At 43.3% G+C, this 18,191-nt stretch overlaps 1 protein-coding gene across 1 annotated transcript in view; it reads left to right on the top strand.

Annotated features, from left to right (window-relative positions):
- The window catches only part of RAPGEF5 (Rap guanine nucleotide exchange factor 5), a 418,760-nt gene that overhangs the window by 93,258 nt on the left and 307,311 nt on the right, over positions 1 to 18,191 (top strand). The window contains exons 3-4 of the mRNA XM_074340846.2: positions 11,429 to 11,652; positions 17,988 to 18,075. The gene's annotated coding sequence lies outside the window, so the exon portion shown is untranslated. The remainder of the gene's footprint in view (positions 1 to 11,428; positions 11,653 to 17,987; positions 18,076 to 18,191) is intronic.

The raw sequence follows: 18,191 nt of genomic DNA on the forward strand, positions 1-18,191 counted from the left end.
GTCAAATCTCCTAAAGGAATAAGACTTGTCTGGACACATTTAAAATGGAGAAGTGCTAGTTATAGAAGCAGGAACTTACCTAGATTGTCCCCAGGGTCATGGGCAGGAGGGGACAAGAAAGAGATGCCTTTGGTGAAGGTGTCTGTATACACCAACGTGAAGAGACATGGGGACAGAAGGATGGGTCCCTGGAGACTTAGCTTTTATCCTGTGAAGCCGGGCATCTCACCCTCCAGGAGGGCCCTTGGATCTCCTGTGCACGGGTGCACGTGCCAGCCTTTCTTTCCACGTGGTTTTGAAGTCAAAGTTTATTGAATAAGCATTCCAGGGGCCAGGCCCTGACTTGTGCATTTTGGAGGCATTGTCTGGTTTAGTCCCCTTAGGACACAAGGACTACACAGCCAGGAAAGCCTCACTGAACAGGTGACATTTGAACAAAGTCCTGAAGGACATGGGAATAGCCAGTGCCATGTCCTAAGGTGGGAGGTCCCTGGTGTGCTTGGGGGGCAGCCAGCAGGCCAGTGTGGCTGGAGAGGAATAGGAGGTGACTTGAGAAAGAAAAAGCCTGACAGAGAGCTCTGTAGACAACTGTGATGGCTTTGGCTTTTCCTTAGAATGAAATGGGGAGGAGGGCAGTGTAATGGAGGTATTGAGAAAGAGTTTGATTTGGGGCATATTTTGGAGCTAACAGGTGTTCTGATAGATGGCAGGTCAGGTATCAGAGAAGGAGGGTCATCAAGGATGCTTCCATAGTCATCAGCTGGAGCCCCTGGAAGGATGGAGAGGCTGTTACTGTGATGGAAAGACTTCCTGGACAATCGTTTGGGGGAAGACCCGGCATTGCTCCTAAACCAACTAAGTTAGGGGAGACCATTCAGTGTCAAGTTGGAGAGGTGAAGTTGGGACTTGGAGTTGTGAGCCGGTGTGTAGAAGAGAGGTCTGGGCTGGGGTACACATTTGGAGTCCTGGGCATATCGGTGCCCTGAAAGGCCACAGGACTGGATGGAATCACCAAGGGAATAAGAGGAGAAGAGGACCGAGAACAGAGCCCTGGCCTTTCGTGTTCAGAGGTTGGGGAGAGGCAGCCAAGGAGACCGAAGGAACAACCACTGCAGCAGGAGGCACAGAGTGCAGGGACTTGGAGGCCACCAAGCATGTATGTCTAGGCACGTGCTGGTCTGTCTGTGCACAGAGATGTCACAGCCCAAGCGAAAGTCATGTACTTTACTCAGGGTCGAGGAGTCAGGCATGAGTCAAGCAAAAACAGTTTTAATGGAGAGAAACAGCTTCTTTTTTCCTTCCATGAGGAGGGAAAAAAAAGACCGTTTTAGCAGTTTGCATCATAGGGGCCTGTGAGAAAGACCGGTGTGAGTTCAGTAACTGAATGGAGATTTCAGCAGCATCAATTAGTCATTAATCCACTTCTTCATTTGCTGTGTGCATGTGGGTTCTAACCAGGCTGGAATTTGATTAACAAAACCATCATGGTCTCCATTTTCCCCAAATCCTTGAATCTAAAGATAACTTTTGAAATGTTAGGTCATGCTATAGTGCACTCCTAGAAATGTTTTATTTTTATTCTCCTAATTTAATAGGAAAAAACTAGACATGGGTCCTCAACGGACAAATTAGAAATGAAAACCAAAGTTCACCATATCATCACCTTCTTATGCGTCCAAAGTGCATTTTCCCGCCATCGACGGTCCTTAGCGTCTGAGAGCTGTTCTTCCAGGATTTATGACTTAAAGCTCTCCATTCTTTAAACTCTTTCAACAACTCTTGCATGCAGGCTGTGCATACTGTTTGGTTTGGACTGGATCCGGCTGCGTCACAGCGTGAGCTTGAAACTAAGGGAAACCAAAGTCTGCCTTGTGGGGAAACGTTGGCAGGAGACATGAACCTGAAGCCTCAGGGTCCTACAAGGTCAGGGCCTGGGCGAGGCAGTTTGAAATGCAGAGCCTGGAGTCATCCCTGGGAGCTTGTGGCTGAGACAGTGGGCGGAGAGGGAGCTCACGAGGATCAGTTCACTCATCCACTCAATATTCATTTAGTGAATGACTCCAGTGTCTCATGGACTCTGTTTCTGCATGAATTAACAATTTGTTTATTTTATGACATTGAAGAAACCAGACATAGCCTAAATATGAGAGGTCTAGAGATAGTAGATGGGGGGATAGAGCACCCATTGTTGAGTCCGGCCTGCTTGGGTTCAAATCCAAGGCCCGGCCAGTGTTACCGTGAGGCATTGTTTACCCTCCTTGGGTCTCAGCCGTCTCCTCCAAAGGAGCCCTTAGGTACGTTCCTTGAGGTGCTGTTGTGGAGGTCACAGGTGATACATGGAAAATACCTGACAGTGCTCCTCGCATCACAGGGACTCAATATATTGCAACGTTGTCAGTATTTTGTTTGTTGTAACAAGGTGTGGGGGAAGCATGTAGCCTAAAGGAGGCTTCCCGCGCAGAGGCTGAGAACCTGAAGAGTTGTTGGTCTAGAAGAGGGGTGGTGGGTGTTCTACATCCAGGCTACTGCTCACCATGCTTTGCCTGGTAGATACCGACGACCAATCACCCCCTCCTTTCATTCAAGATGCTTCAGAATTGTGGCTCCAGGGCAATCCCAAATTCACTGGAGTTTGCTTGTACCATGTTTCCCCGAAAATAAGACCTAGCCAGACAATCAGCTGTAATGCGTCTTTTGGAGCAAAAATTAACATAAGACCCAGTCTTATTTTACTATTATATAAGACTGGGTGTATAGTATAATATAACATAATATAATATAATAAATATAATATAATATAATATAATAATATAACATAATACAGGGTATTATATTAATTTTTCCTCCAAAAGCTGCATTAGAGCTGATTGTCCAGCTGGTCTTCTTTTCGGGGAAACACAATAAGATGTAACCTCTCACACAATAAGATGTAACCTCTCACTACGTCATCCCAGCAGGAAGCCAAGATGAGACAGTTCTGAAAGCTTTTGTGTCGACACCTTTTTGAATGAAGTGAAAGGATTTGACTCAAAAACAGCCCCCAGCAGTGAAAATCAAGCAGGCTCTCTAAGCATCAGACCCTTTAGGTCCATCCATGTGTAGCAAATGTGAAATCTAAAAAAACAGCGACAAAAAAAGAAAAACGAACAAAACAAAACAAAAACAGACTCATAGAAACAGAGTTGAAACTGATGGTTGCCAGAGGTGGTGGGGAGGGGGCTGGGGAGATGTGTGAAAAAGAGGAAGGGGAATGTCGTCAATAACATTGTGATACGTTTGCATGGCCGGAGATGGTGACTAGATTTCATGGGGTGATCCCATTGTGAGGTACAGAAGTGTCGAATCACTATATTGCACACTGGAAACTAATACGATGTTGTAAACCGACTACACTTCAAAAGGAGAGTGATTGAGCCTCACTGGCAGCTTCGACTCCAGAAGACTCCTCAGCCAGGAACATGCTGAGAAAGAATTTGAAAGTCTCTCGATTCTCTAAGAAGTCAGCCTCCCCTCACTTCTCTAGTGTAGATGCTGCCTTCCCTCCCTGGCTCAGCTGAAGCCCAGTCCTGCCGGACTCTGGGGAGACAGGAAGAGAGCAGGGTCGTGCTCCTCGGCACCCCACTTCCTCCTCCAACCACCACCCCGTGGTCCTCAGAGCTGGCCATGAGGAAGTGGGAAGTGCATTTTCTTCCCCATCTGAACCCATGGTCTTACTGCTCACGTGAGATCACCGTAGGCTAAAATGTCTTAGCACTAATAATATCCACCCCTATGCACAGGACACTGAAATAGATCATTGATGATAAACACACACCCCCTGAAAGAGGAAACCAGTTAGGGGTGAGAACCATGGTATTCTTGGTTTCAGATTCCTAATTTGGCCTGTTCTGGGTGTTTCTGCTGCCTGTTGGCCGAAAGTGGGCTTCTGCCATACTGGTAGTGCATGCTGAGGACAGCCACTTTGATGTGTATCTCTTGGTGATTGAGCCCATCTCAGATCCCTCAAACAGGATACTTCCCGGTACATGGCTTCTTTCCTGCAATGCTTCTCCTTCAAAGGCCCAGGAAACAAACAAACACATAAGCAAACAAACAAAACTACAGAGTAAAGCCTGCTGCTTCTAGACCCTGGACGGACCCTTCCACGTTCCAAAGTCACAGTCGTGTCAGCCAACAGTTCGGATATGAAAACAGGAGGTGTTTTGTGAGAATTAGGAGAGCAACAAACCCAGGAGTGAGCACAAACACACTAGGAAAACTGGTTTCACTTGATCAAACCAACCTCTGAAGCCATAGTGCGAGAGGCAAGGAAAGCAGGAACCTCTAAAATCAGGTAGCGAATTCACTGAGGTCAAATCTGACTCAGTAAGAAGATAAAACTTTGAGTCAATTAAGCAAGAATGAGATGAGATAAAACTGTTGTAGATTCACTGATTAATACTGGAAAATAAGAAATTTCCATGAGAAAAGCAAGTATGCTACGGGCACAGATAAGATAATGGCACTAGATAGAGTGATTCCACAGATGCTGTCAGAGTGATTTCTCAGCATTCTGGATGTCTTACCTTCCCTTAACTAATACTAATCTCCTGCTCTGTGCCAAGAACCATGGGGAGCCTTTTCCATACACTAATTAGCTCATTTACTCCCAAGAGTAATCATACACAGCATGTATTATTTTCCTCCATGTAACAGATGGCAGAACGGACTCAGAAAAATTTAGTGACTATCCTGGCAGAAGGGAATGGAGTTTGACTGTGAACCCAGGTGGTCCAGACTCCAACCAAAATCTGGTCTCTTAATGGGCTCACCACACAGCTTCCCAATGACAGCAGAGAGCAACTTCTTTCAGTGCCCTTGGGGCTTCTCTTTATATGTCCTGCTCTTTCTCTAGATCATTGGTTCTGTCTTAAGGTGCACCTTGTGGATGAAAAAGGGTTTCTATAGAAAGTAACCTCACGGGGTGATCTGATCATAAATTCCTAGATGGACAGGTGATGGTAGGTAGTCTGTGCCAGCGCTGTCATTTCTTTAGTGAAAGGTTGGAAGCCAGCCCTGTCCATTGTTCTTGTGCTTCTAGGTTCACATACCTTTGAAATGCCAGAAGCAATACCCCTCAAAGGGGGTATTAACCCTCAAGAGAGCTCATAATCTTGTTAACTATCCTGTAACCCAATCCCTGCCTTGCCTTCTCCCACCTCCATGTATGTTCCCTCCTTACTTTCAAACACATGCAAGAAGCTGCAAAACTGTTCTTCTGTAAAGCACTTGCGATCTTGCTCCCCAGCATATGTCATCAGTTTGGCTCAAAGAAACTCTTATTAAAATTCTCTACAGGTTTGGATGTTTCTTACACTGACAGTCCTGTAAGGACTGAGGACAGCTGGTCCAAGTCCAGGTGGCTGGGCCCCACCTCCAGCATCTCTGATTGCTGAGGTTTGGCAGAGGTTTGGGGTCGAGCCTGAGACTTTGCATTTCTAACAAGTTCCCAGATGCTACTGGTGCTGGTGGCCCAGTGGGCCACGCTGAGGACCACCGCGAAGGCTGACCCTGCCTTTCTTTCTTGGAGCCCAGGACTAGTACTTCAGAGAGGCTCTCTGAACACACTCTTATTCCAACAACTACATAAGCAACGGACTCGGTTTTGTTTAATTATAAGCAGTCGCATTTTTCTCTATTGCAAAAGTAGAGTTGTGTAGCTATTGCAGAAGTGAAATAGCTTCCAGTGGGTTGGCCCACACACCAACAACCGTTTGGAGGAGCCACACTTTTTTCCTATGAGGTCCTGCCCTCTGAGTCCTGGAAAGTGGCTCATGCCCATTTCGTTTCAGACTCAACCTGTTTGGAGAGGGGGTGTTTCCTGGATTGGGCTCAAATTGCAAACTTGATCTTGGATAGGTTGCTGTAGGCCTCCAGTGGATGCCGGCGGAGGGGGGTTTCTTTTCCAGGCCAAACTGCCAGGAGTACTGTTAGAAGGCGGTCAAAACAGCTTTCCCTGACGCCTGCTATCTCTGCTTTCCACTTTGCCCTGCCATTCTCGTCAAAGTTATTTATACCCTCTAACTAGCGCTGTCCAATAGAAATAGATCATGAGCCACATATGTAATTTAACCTTTCTAGTAGCCACATTAAAATTAGCTTACATTCTTTTTCTTTATCCCGAGCCTTTGAAATCTGGTGTTATTTAGCACCGACAGCATGTCTCCATTCAGAACAGCCATATTTCAGCTGTCAGTAGCCACATGTGGCCAGTGGCTACTGTGCTGGACAGTGCAGCTCTCCTACGTTTGGAATTGTCGCCACATCGGAACCTAGAAAGAACCACTCTATGAAAGGTGGAAATATCCAGACATTCCTGCATGAGCATTGGTTTATGTTTATTAAGTGTATCTATGTTAGTAGCCCAAACACGGCCGTGCCTCAGAATTGACTGGGATGCCTGTTAAAAATATGACACCCTGTGCGTAATCCCAGATGTACTTATTAGAATGTGGAGGGAGAGGGAGCTGCATATTTAATAAGCTCCCAGGGGAATTTTGTAGCATCCAGCCCAGGACTTCCCACAGAAGGACATTTCCAAACCACCAGACGAGAAGTATGAAACCCCACCTAGGGGTGTCAGGCCAGAGGCTGTAGGGCCACATAGCATCCAGCTCCTTTATCTGTCTGCTAAATGGTGTCTTTTCCTCGTACCTGAAGCCTGATTTGCAAGGGTATGTACTCTTAACAGATAAACGTTTTGATCTTTTGTCAGGATTAGGTTATCATCCAATTTGTAGATAAACGCTGCTCACAGGGCTTTCTTATCTTGCTTTTGTGATTAGTTTTTTTTTTAATTTAGGGGAGACCTGGATGTAGAGATTTGTGTGCAGATGCTGCCACCTAGTGATGGGAGATGCTATTGACACACGTTGGAATAAATGTGGGATTGCCCTCTGCTGGTAAACACAGGTGCCATTTATACACAGGGTTTTGCCCCTTTGGGTCTATTGATCACGGCCACTGCAGACATTGTAAAGCAGGGGTTCTCCAATGTAGTTCTTGGATCAGCAGCAACAGCATCCCTGGGTGCTTGATAGAAACGCAAATCCTTGGGTCCTCCTCCAGATGTGCTGAATTAGGAAGGCCTAGTGTGGGTCCAGTAATCTGTGGTTTGATAAGCCTTCCAGGTAATTCTAACACATGCTGACGTGTGAGAACCACTGCTGCAGCACAAAATAAGTGGTTCTTGATCTTTTAGAGCCATAGACAGTTGTCCTAGGGAAAAAGGTACAAAGGCACATGCATCCAGACTTTTTCAACCGCTGTAGGAGAGTTCATAGATCACATAAATTGGACTCCGGTTCCATATCCTGTGGAGGTGGGTGGAGAGTGGGCAGAGGTAAAGAATGGCCCATCCTTCTCATATACATGAGCGACAACAAGAAAGACACACTCTATTTTAAAGATCTATATCCTGGTTAGAGGGGTGGGTTTTAGAATACTGGTAGCCTGCACAGTGGCTTTGTCTAGATTAGAAAAAGATACCTTTACTCAAGCAAAATCATGTTGTTGTTGTTTTTATTAGCATATTTTTTATTGTTCAGCAATACAAATTATGTCAATGATATTATAACAAACAAAGTTCACATTGGTTTGGTATGAATTAAACAAATTAAATTACTGATGATCCAATAATATAAAACTTTACATTTTCATCAGACTATTCGGAATTCAGTATCGCTAGGATATAATACTTTGTTTTAAAATAGTTACTTGTCTTGCTTTCACAGAAAGAGTATCTTTTGGCAGTTTCAATGTTTACTTGCTCCAGTATCTCATTTTCTGTAGAAATGCTGGCTATATTTGGCAGTCTTTCTGTGATACTATAATCCTCAGATATAGCATTAACTTGGGTAGGTGTTTTTTTTTAATAAAATTTAATTTTGAGAGGCTGTATTTCCCACTGATTATATTTCCCACTGCCAAGTGAACTATATCCTGAAAATTACAAAAGTATTAGGAAATTCCTAGTGAATTATTGCTGTAAATATACTGCAATGCCTAAGAGGCACACACATTAGAATTTAGAAAGCAATGTAAAGTTTTCAGTCCCTCATACATGGTGACCTATCAATATCACATCTCCCACTATGTTTGTAAGTTAGTTTCAGTAGTAAATTTGACATTCTGAAGCAGTGGCATACTGCATAATTGAAGTGGCATATCTCTATCTTAATTTTTCTCGTTATATGTCATCCAGAAAACTGGGATGTCCATCACATCCTTTCAGTATTGTAAATCTTATTTTAATAATGAAGTTACTATATCTAATGTAGAAAAAACAAATTGATTTTAAAATCTAGTTTGCAATCACGGAAGGTCTGATTATGAGAATTTCACTTGAATCTTTTTCCTCCTTTTTTTTTTTTTTTTTTTAATGGTGGATTCTGCAATTTGTTTAACATCAGTAACAGATGTTTGATAAATGTGATCACTGATTTTCTTCAAAGGATTTTTAAATTCTTTTGATCCTCTCAAGAGCAGTATGCATATTGAATTTTGTTCCTGCATCATTTGGCTTGTATCACTAATTTTACTTAACATAGCACCTAAAATTAGTACTGAGTGAATACAATTTAAAGTTGATATTTTCAGAAGCATACCTTTGGCTTGCATTCTAAAAGCTTTACCAAAAAAAATCAACCCTTTTTAAGTGAGTATTGCATACTGCTCCTTTCCATCATGCTTTTGAAAATGGCCTCAGATTTAGGTTTGGTAAATATATTTTCTTAATGCAGTTCCATATTTCACGTAACTGTAAAGGTCTCGGGCAATATTTAAAAACATCAAAATGTCAAAAATATTTTCTGTGTTATTCACTATCAAGTGAATGCAGAATAAGAAATATAGAATGCCCTAGAAGTATTTTAGAGGACTTCTGGTTGCAAGTCATTGTTTTCTATATATGTTTGCAGCATTATAGTATTCCTGGACCTTAAATTATGTTTTATTTAGACATAGTTTTTATAAGTGGCCCATTGACAGCACATATGGTCTACTAGACCACATTGGAAGGATCAAATGTGCATGTAAGGAAATAGCTATATTTGGGGAATGAACAACCTAATGGTAATTATTATCTGTTCTATAAAGTTTGCATCAGGATTTACATCCAATACAACTGAATGTTGTTCAAAACATTTTTTCTCTTATTCAAACTGATTTATTTCATCACATCTGTCATTTTTTTCATTTGTCAGCTCTTTGTCTGTCCCCTAAATAATTATTTGGAGTTGATGTTTGTATTTTGCATAAATGTGCTGCCATAATATTATCAGTATTTGCTGTAGTTTCTGCCAAATGAGGACAGCACATGTTATCACAGTCATCCCTGATCGTTCGATGTTGCTTCAAATTGAGTGATGCCTGGTATATGTTCACCAGAGGCTGATTGATATATTTTCTTGCTTTTATGTGACATTGTTCTGCAGTATTGACAATGACATCTTTTCAAGTGAGACTTTGCATTTGAATATGGAGTCCTACCCTGGGTGTGCACTTTCTTTCTGTTGCATTTATGGAGAATCTGTGGCTGCCTCCTACCAGTCTTGCATGCATCCTCACACTTCAGGTTTTCACTTACCCACACAGAGCTTAAAACAGAAACAAAACAGACTATTTCGAGGTAGAATAAAATAGCAAGAATCTAGTGATTTTCACCCCCCCCCCCATTTGGAAAAATTGGAGTGTAAGAAGTTTCTCAAAACTTCCTGCCCATTTTGTCCTTAGAGAGTGGAAATTACTTTTCAGAGGTGAATAATTTTCAACCAGAGTGTCCCATTCTGTAATACTCAAATTACATGGTCACATACTGGGGTTAAAGATAGTATATTCAGAGTAATGGTTTCATAGGTGTTTTGTCTCTTCCTGCCTTATTACTGTTCCTCAGTACGACTGGCCCAGAGGTAGAGGACGCCCACCTGTGACTTACGCCTTCTGCACTCCATAAAAACCAGGGATTCTCAGGTTCCTTTCCCTTCTCTCTGATATTCCTTGTATTTTCCCCCAAAGCATATTCAAGTATCCAAATAATTTTCCTGCAGTTTCTTTCTTAGTGGTTTTCCGTTTTCTGTTTTCTAACCCTAATTTTAAAAATATTTTTGACATCTAGGGGAAAAAATGGCATAATGGCTTAATGTTTTATATGGGTATTTGTAATATCTTAATATATCCCTTTATGAAGAAAAGTTAATATTCATACTGATGAAATTTGTACAAAAATTGCTATGACAAAACTAGTGTAACATTCTATAATCATCTCTAGAAAATATCTTTGGAATACTCAGTGGATTATCAATGGCAAATTATTAATTATTATCCAATGATTGTGCCCACAATGAAAGTACTGAAAGCTCAACAATACCCTTTAAGTTGAGTACCAAATGTCAGGTGACATACATTGTAAGATGGAGAGTAAATTTAGCAGGACTCCGACATCAAAGAGCTTTTTAAAAAATTTTAACTTTGTCACCTATTATTATCAGTTATCTCCTTGTTTGGAAGCACAAGTAAAGTAAAACATAATAAAGAATAAAGCCACGAAGTCCTTCAATGATGAGAATAGTCATGTGAAGGTGAAGTCAAACACTGTGAAACAACGCTGGCAAAACAAGACACAGGCGGGGCGGCCCGCTTCAGGGCAAACCGTCTTAGAGCATAGTCTGGGTTCCCACAGGCGTGCTTCGGCTCTCCCGTCAGGGCGTTTGAGGGGACCTTGCTGCACAGTTAACACAGCTTGCCAGATTTGTTCACTTGCCTCGCGAGGTCCCTAGGAAGGGTGAGGTGTGCCATGTGGAGGGCAAAGGAAGGGCATGAAATATACAGTGGGTGCCAAAAGTATGTATACACGTTTTAAGAAAGGAAAGCGATTAAAATTGTAACACTCAATAGATACCGATAACAAAAAATGAATACAAGCCAAGTTTGACTTCTGCCATGACAAGAGGTGCCCGAAGTGGTTACCATCAGTGTCCAGACACTTCTGATTACGGTGAACTACTGCTTGAGTAACAGTGAGCAAGAGTCCACTTGTATATATATTTTTTGGCACCCCCGGTAGATGGGATGGGATAGTCTGATTCTAACTTTTCCTGACTGCAATCAAACCCTGGAGCTGTCCTGGGCTCCTTGCTCATGACAGATGGACACAGGCGCCCAGAGAGGAAGGGCTGAGAGAGTTCCCAGGAACAGCCTTTGACTCCACACGAAGGAGGAGACCAAGCCCAGACAGGCCGATGATTGGATACGAGGGAAATATGTTCTGAAGATTTCCTTGGAGCTTCTCAGGATGACTTTGAGGTTCTGACAATGAGCCAAATTGTTGGGACATGAAAAACAAGAGAAAAGGAATGATTCTGAAAAGATCTTTTATTTTTCTCTTCTTCAGCAAAGAAAGTCCACATCCGGCTCTTCCTGCCTCCCAGCATCCAGTTCTTCACACTGGGATTTTCAGTCTCCAGCTACCTAAAGGGCATGACACAGCCCAAGTGGTAACAGCATAGGGGCCCAAGACACTTCCTCTTCTCGCCACCTGCCTTCACGTGAAACTTATCTAGTCCTCAGTGCTTTGCCTTGACCATCATGGGACGTCCTGATATTCTGTTTTTTGAGGTAATAACTAAGCGCAGGGTTTTTTTTCCCTACTAAATTGAATCGAGTGTGCCTACCTAAAATCTTGACATAAGTGAATTCCAGCATGTATTTTCATTGGTGCGACCAAGGAACTTCGATCCCTCTTGCTCTCTGACTGCCTGCAGCCGTCAGTGTAGGCGACGAGGATAAGGAAGGGTATGAAACTGGCAGCACAGCCCTGTGTATCGGCCACTTGAACAAGGAAACCTTGTGAGGGCTACAGAGAGTACCCCCTAAAATGAGGTGTGGGTGGTTGCTGATGGGTTTCAACTTGGCATGAGTGCTGGTTGTTCAGAAACAAGGTATTATGGGTACATTTTCTCATTTTTCCTCATCTCAGAAAGGAAAGAATTGATGCTGTTGTTCTAACTACAAAATTGATTAGGAGATGAGAGAGGGTGAAGGAAGTGATGAGGGTTCTGCAGTCCATCTGGAGAAATGAGATGCTCACTCTTTCAACATCCTCTTTTCCACGACAGTGATTTTTGCCACTATCAAAACGAGCTCTTAACCATGTGTTCAAGTTGCTCTTCTATGGACATTAGAAGAATGGGGGAATTGGTTACATGTATGAGTCAGGATAGGCTAAGCTATAGTAACCGAACCGAACCAAACCAAACCCAACCAAACCAAACAAAAAAACCCCAGATCTCAGTTACTTGACACAGAAATGATATATTTCTTATAAGCCTAAAATCTAGTGAAATCAGACAGCCCTCCTCCATCTTGTAAGTTCACTTTCTGGGAGCATGTGTCCTGTAAAGTCACCTTGGCAGGGGAAGAGATGGAAGGTCCCATGGAATATTTGCGAGGGGCCTGGCCTGGGACTTCTCTGCTCATCTCCGATTGACCACAGCTGAATCACGCAGCCCCAAACTAACTGCAAGGAGGTTGGAACACGCAGAGGAACAAATAATATAAGCACCTATACAAAATCATGCCTTTGGCCTGATGCAAGTAATCTCTGAGGCTTATCACTTCCAAGTAAGACACATGCATAGGGTTCTCGGCAAGGCTGAGGCCATTGTCAGCTGGCATCCCTCCTTTGACTGGAACGATATCCAGTGAGGTCAGAAGCTTTCAGGGTATGGCTGGCATTCGTTCCCCACTTCTCTCTCTGCAGAGGACAGCCACCACAGAGCTTTTCAAAGAGCTCTGTGTAGTTGTCCTGTCCCCAATACACTTTTCAATGCTTTTGTGCATAGACAGCGTGGTAAGATTGTGTGTGTGTGTGTGTGCGTGTGGTGGGGGTGGGGACGGGGGGAAGGTTCTGATATCCACTCTGACAGTAGCTACTACGGGAGGCAGGCTAGTTGCAGATGGGATGGAGGTGCTACTCAGCTGACCTCAAGATAAGGATGACTGTCTACGTCATCCATGTGGTCTCAATGTCATCACAAGTGTCCTTACATGCAGAAGAGGGAAGCAGAAAAGTCAGTGTGAGAAAGATGGCATTGTGAGAAGGGTTTGACTGGCTATCATGGCTTTGAAGATGAAGGAAGGGGACTCAGGCCAAGAAATGTGGAGCACAGATTCTGTGGAAAACAGATTCTCCCCGAGAGTCTCCAGAAAGAAATGCAGTCCTGCTAACACCTTGATTTTAGCCTAGGGAGACCCATTTTAGGCTTCTTACGTCCTGAACTTAGGTTCCAGATACTACTTCATGCTCTTTTCAGCCACTAACTATGTGATAATTTGTCACAGCAGCAATAGGAAACAAACACAGTGACCACTGAATCCAGGTGTCAACTTAATGGCACTCCTAGGTTCTAGAGCCAACATATCACATCCTGAATGTCAGGCGAGTCTGCCCATGAAAAACATTGAGTCTTTTCAAGCCTTGTAGTCAGTAGTATGCTGGTAAATGTTCAATAGTCAGCACACCGGGAAAAAAAATAAAGCCCTGACTTATAGCATTTGCCAATTTCCAAGTTGTAAATATTCTTACCATTGCTCATGTCAAACTATAAATATCTTATTACTGAACACAGGTTTGGGAAGAGATGCAGAGTGGCCCACCATCGTATAGTATTTCCATTACATAGATGCAGTAGAGGCAAATAACCTCAAAAACACAGATACTAGTAAAATGTAGTGAAGGTATCTAGGAGTGATGAGTGTTGAGTATTACCTTTATTTTTAACATAGTATTTGTAAGTTTATGGGATTTAAGTGTTATTAAGGCTATATGTAACACGTGTCTCATAAATTTCTTGAAAATTTAACAATTGGTTGTCAGAAGCCAGTTCCAGCCGGCTCTCTCATACCACTGCTTAGATTCCATCCTCTTTCATGTGTCACCCTTAGAATGCGTTCTTATATACGCTCCCTGGGCTCTTGCCACTTCGATTGATGAGGTCAGAGCAGGCCTAGTGTTTATCTCACCTACGTTGGGATCTAATTCTTCTTGTAGGGCTGGAGGCATATCCTGGTGAGGTAGGTTAGATGATAGCCTAGGAAATTGACAACCCGCTCCAGGGTACGATGTGAGGTGCCTCAGTGGTTACACAAGTAACAGGTGACCGTATACTGCACCTACAGCTGGAGAAAAACAAGACCCCGTTTCACCCATCAACGCTAATCCTTATGACTGGGGACTGACCTTTAGCTAATTATAGTGTCATCATAATGTCATTTGCAGTGCGGTGACTATGGCTCCCATCATGCATCTGGCGCCATGAAAGTTTTGGAGGAACCACATAAGGAAGAAAAAGGGGGAAACAGAGGGTCCTGCCCAGGGAAAGGAAATGAGTGAATCATAGGGACAGCACCAATTCCCACCCTGGGAGGGTTAAAAACCCCGGATCATGACTTCCTCGGGGTAACTGGTTCTCTGAGTTCGGCCTACACTTTCTTTTCAAGTGTGTACTTTCATTTTGAACACATCTCTTTCTCTTTCCTGCATTTGTCTTGCTCTTGAATTCTTTCTTGTACAGAAACAAGAACCCGGTCGCCACTGCTGCCAGTTATGTCCTCTCTTGGACATCCTGTGAGCCTCCGGTGACACTGGTAGTCATTGCAAAGTTTTATGCAGGTGTAGGTGGCTTCCTTGGATGGGAGAGGGACTCCCTCTGAGGACGAGGCAGGTTTAAGGGGAGTTGAGGGGTTCAGAATTCTCAGCTTCATCCATGTCTGACCAAATATCCTCGTTTCAGAGTCCCCCTGCTTTCTCATCTGAGCTTCAGTGTAGTGCAGGATGTCTGATTCAGTAGACCTTCTGTGGAGCCTGAGAATTTGTATTTCTAACAAGTCCCCACTGACACTGGCTGCTGTTGTGGGAACTACACTTTGAAACTGTCTTAGTTTGAGAGATCTGGTGGGCTTGAATATTCATTTGTTGTTGCAATTTTGCAACCCTGCCACCAGGTGTTGGGCTTGGCTTTGGCTCCCAGTCACGTCTGCCTGGGATTCCAGGAGATGCAGGGTTCCTTCAAAATGGCCCTAGAGACTACTGACTTTCAATTTCTGTTCTCAGGTGGACATTCATGGCCTTCAATATCTCCTTTACCCTCTGCACTCTCTCTAGTGCCATTAGAAAAGTCAACGGCCCCTACAATCTCTGTAATTACTGTTTCAGTTAGCCTTTGAAGTGTAATGGGTCACCCGAAACTAGAGTGGTTTAAGGGAACAATCATTTGCTCACAATTCTGTGGGTCAGCTAGTCACTCTTTTCAGGTCTGGGCAGTTTGGCTAGAGCTGGATGGTCTAGAATGTTATGTCTGGGGCCTTATTTATGGTGTTGGAGATGGCCTGGCATGGCTAGGGCCTCTCTTCATGTGGTCTCATCCTCTAGGAGGCCAGCCCAAGTGTCCTCACATGGTGGCCCAAGGGCTGCCAACAGCAGCAAGAGGAGGCAAGCTACAAATGCACAAGCATTTCTGCAGCTCCAGCTAGTGTCATGTTTGTTAATATCCCAATGGCCTAGGAAAAAAATGGCTAAGGCCAGAATCGGGGCAGAGAAATAAACTCTACCTGTTGTTAGGAGGAAGTACAAATTACAGTTGACCCTTGAACAACACTGGAGTTAGGGGCGCTGACCCCCATGCAGTTGAAAATCTGTCTATAACTTTTGACTTTCCCAAAACTTAACTAACAGCCAACTGTTGACTGGAAGACTTACTGATAATATAAGCAGTCGATTAGCACATATTTTATATGTTATATATATTATATAGTGTATTCTTACAGTAAAGTAAGCTGGAGAAAAGAAAATGTTATTAAGAAAAACCATACATAGGAGGGCGGCCGGTTTGCTCAGTGGTTAGAGCACAGTGCTCATAACACCAAGGTCGCCGGTTCAATTCCCACATGGGCCGCTGTGAACTGTGCCCTCCACAACTAGATTGAAAACAGCAACTTGACAGGTAGCTGATGGGTCCTGGAAAAACACACTGTTCCCCAATGTTCCCCAACTGAAACAAACAACCCCGCCAAAACAGCAACAACAAAAAACCACTGGAAGAGAAAATACATTTACAGTATTTATTGAAAAAAAAATCTCGTATAATTTATCCATGCAGGTGAAACCAATGTTGTTCAAGTATCAACTGTGTTGTGTCCACGTTTTCCAGTTTTATTGAGATATAATTGACATACGCGTATAACATATAAATTTAAGGTGTGGAACTTAATGATTTGATATTGTGAAATGATTGCTACAATAAATTTAGTGAACAGCCACCACCTCACATAGTTACAAGTTTTTTTCCTTGTGATGAAAACTTTGAAGATCTACTCTCTTAGCAACTCACAAATATATAACATAGCATTGCTAACCAGAGGTACATGGTGTACCAGGTCCCCAGGACTGATTTATCTTATTATTGGAAGGTTGTACCTTCTGACCACCTTCACTCAATTCTTCCACCCCCCACCTATGGCAACCACAGATCTGATCTCTCTTTGTATGAGTTCATTTTTTTTCAGTTCCACATATAAGTGATATCATACAATATTTATCAATCTTTGACTTCCTTCACTCAGCACTTGAGGTCCACCCGGGTCATCACAAGTGGTAGGATCTCCTTCCCTTTTATGCCTGAATAGTAGTCCTGTGCCTTTTTTCTCTTTCTTCCTTTTTCTTTCTTTTTCTCTCTCCCTTCCTTCCCTCCCTCCCTCCCTCCCTCCCTCCCTCCCTCCCTCCCTCTCTCCCTTCTCTCTCTCTCTCTCTCTCTCTCTCTCTCTCTCTCTTTCTTTTTAATTTTCGGTCTACCCCAATCACTACCCTGTTTCCCTGCAAATAAGACCTAGCTGGACAGTCAGCTCTAATGCGTCATTTGGAGCAAAAATTAATATAAGACCTGGTCTTATTTTACTATAATATCAGACCCAGTCTTGTAATATAATGTAATGTAATGTAATATAATATAATATAATATAATATAATATAATATAATATAATACTGGGTCTTATATTAATTTTTGCTCCAACAGATACATTAGAGCTGATTGTCCAGCGAGGCTTTATTTTTGGGGAAACACGGTATCTTTACTGTAGCCAAGGAGGGCTACTACAGTCACTTGACTTCCCAGTGTCTTGCACTTCACCAATACTCCATCCCCTATTACCACTGGTGAATAATTCGGGTAACCATGACGTCACTGCATGCCACGATTACCTGTGTTTCATTTCCCTCAATAAAGGAGTTTATCTATGAAGTCCTCAAATACATAAGCAAAACATTGTCACAACTGCATTTTGAGGCTGTTTCCTAGGGTCACTTTCTAAAACCAATTACTGAATCGGGGTCCTGGTAGGGCAAAGATGGCATTCTCAGACGGGATACTTTGAGATGAGTTTACTAAAAGGGTTACTTACCAAGGTGTAGGTAGAATTAAAGTAAATTGGTCATGTTTAGTACAGTCTCCTGGAGTTAGCCCTTATAGGGTGATATTACATCCTAAACCTGAAGGGACAAGGTGAGGACGGAATTTCTGGAATTCTGAGAGGGTAGCTGTGTGGGGATAGTTACCTGATGGTAGCTGAAGTCTTCTATAGATAGAGTTAGCTCCTGATGACTCAGAAGGGAGGCAGCCAGTGGGATAAAAGCCTTGACCTCTCCTTTCTCCTGCCATCTGATCTCCTGCTGGTGCCTTCCCTTGGCCAATCCCAACGGATAGCGCAAGAGAAAGGGGCCATTGATGCATTCCCTATGGGTCAACCTCCCGAGGCATAGAGCATGGTGGTTGTGGGGACACATAAAAGGCCTTATTCTGAGCACGGGTGGCCAGTCTGTCCACGCTTGGGTCAGATGAAGGAAAAGCAATATTCCATGTGATAACAATGTGCTGCTGTCACCCTTTCCAACTTCTAGGCCATATTCACGTGCCTGCACTCATTGAGGATGCGTATCAACTCTGAGGAGGTTTGTGGCGGTCCCATTCCACAGACAAGGCAACAGGGTGAGTAAGTTGTGGACATCTGAGCTTTAAAAGTACCCAGCTGGTTCATGGGTTGGAACCTACTTGTGCTCTCTGGTTGTATCACAAATGCTTCTATCTAGTTAAGGCTACCATAT

Source organism: Rhinolophus sinicus, chromosome 4 (assembly GCF_057876585.1).
Source record: "Rhinolophus sinicus isolate RSI-liver-muscle chromosome 4, RSI-T2T, whole genome shotgun sequence".
NCBI classification, from domain to species: domain Eukaryota; kingdom Metazoa; phylum Chordata; class Mammalia; order Chiroptera; family Rhinolophidae; genus Rhinolophus; species Rhinolophus sinicus.